Genomic DNA, 1,632 nt, shown 5'->3' with positions numbered 1-1,632 from the left:
TAGATCTTTGTTGCCTGGTTCATTCATGACCCAGCCCAACCCATCATTCATTTCCTTCATCGAGAATTTTCAATCCCCGTAAACCTTCATGGTGCTCTATGCTCATGCATATAACCAACCCCCACTCTTTACTCTGGTTGTATTTGGATTCAACCCACAAAACCTTCTATCGCACCTTCATTCCCATTATAACTCTTTATAGTGGAAATGCTTTGCAAAACATGCATAACATACCCTTTTTCACTTATCGCAATCAACACTGACACACAAAATGTACCATGATACACCGAACCCAATGGCATTATTAACCGTAATATATATATATTTTCGGGTCTGGAGCCTTTCGCATATCGCAATCGGTGGGAGTCAAAGCCAAGCCATAAAGCTGATGAGCCTCATAAATGGGTAATTATATGGGCTCATTTTACCTCCTATCCTAGTCAAATCAACCATTCTCTTAGCTTATTGTATGATTTTCTGATTATATTTATGTTTATAGAGTGGGTTGAGTTAGTTATAATGCCATGTGGTCTGACATCTATTTAATGCAGATTATTGATGGATTTCGAGGTCAAAGTCAAGGATCCAGTGGTAAAATGGAAGTAATAACTCGAAGTAGATAGAGGAGAGGAATTATAAGAGGGGATCCCCATCATTTATTACTCCTCACTTCGAATTCCCCTTCATTCAACTCGGAGTACAAGCAGTCGAATCATCCACTAAAAGGCAGCTGAGCAAGTGAAGGATGACTGATAGTTATCTCAAGTTTTGGGAGCCAAGCCTCCATGATTTTAAGGAAGTTGTTGGTAGCTTCAGATGTATAAGTGGAGAGGCCTAGGGCCTCACTAGGGTCAGATTTTTTTTTTCTTATGTAAACATTACTCAAATTTCGAGGTTACTATTTTGTGATAGTTTTATGTAATCTTGCTATTTTTTTTTGATAATGAAGATGGAATCCTTTTTGAGCCAGCACTAAGTTACCTCAGAGGGCTGAAGCTCTTGTGTTAGGGCCCAATCCAGGTAGCCAAGCTTCTCTTTACTTTTATTTGTATGCTTTACTTCAGTTTGTAGATTAATTTGCTATTAGATGAAACCCCTGTGGAAGATAAAAATGGAATTAGAAGGGCTAGTATACCATATCCCTGGGATGAGGTTAGCTACCAAGTCATCAAATACATTTCCTGTGAGGGGAGGCACAAAATTGTCTATGGATATCATTTCAGAATCCTCCATGACTTAAGATATAGCATAGATACCCCAGCACTTCAAAAGCTCAGTATCCCTTACTTCCTCCTTCAGTCCCTCATTGACTCTAGAACCAAGGTACAAGCAGGAAATTCAGGGTAATTGGGTCACCATGGCTTAATCAAAATCCTAGTAGAGGAAGCCCTCCATACCTTTACACTCACTATAGCATGGGATGTTTTTCGAAATATAACAGTTGAGGATGACATAAAGGCCTTAACCTATGATGTCAGTCCTATTGGCAATGAGGAGGAAGAACAACAAGGAGGAGAAGATGAAGCCAGTGGTAACAAAGCAGAGCAAGAAAGGAAGGAGGAAGGAAAAGAAACAGAGGAGGGAAAAGCTGGAGAGACAAAAAAAGAGACAAAAGAGGGAGATAAGGAGGAA

This window comes from Pinus tabuliformis, chromosome 1_1, assembly GCF_031772625.1.
Source record: "Pinus tabuliformis cultivar Carrire ecotype Pingquan chromosome 1_1, CPIR1, whole genome shotgun sequence".
Taxonomy (NCBI): Eukaryota; Viridiplantae; Streptophyta; class Pinopsida; order Pinales; family Pinaceae; genus Pinus; species Pinus tabuliformis.
The sequence above is the reverse complement of the archived record's forward strand: the minus strand, read 5'-3'. Positions refer to the sequence as shown.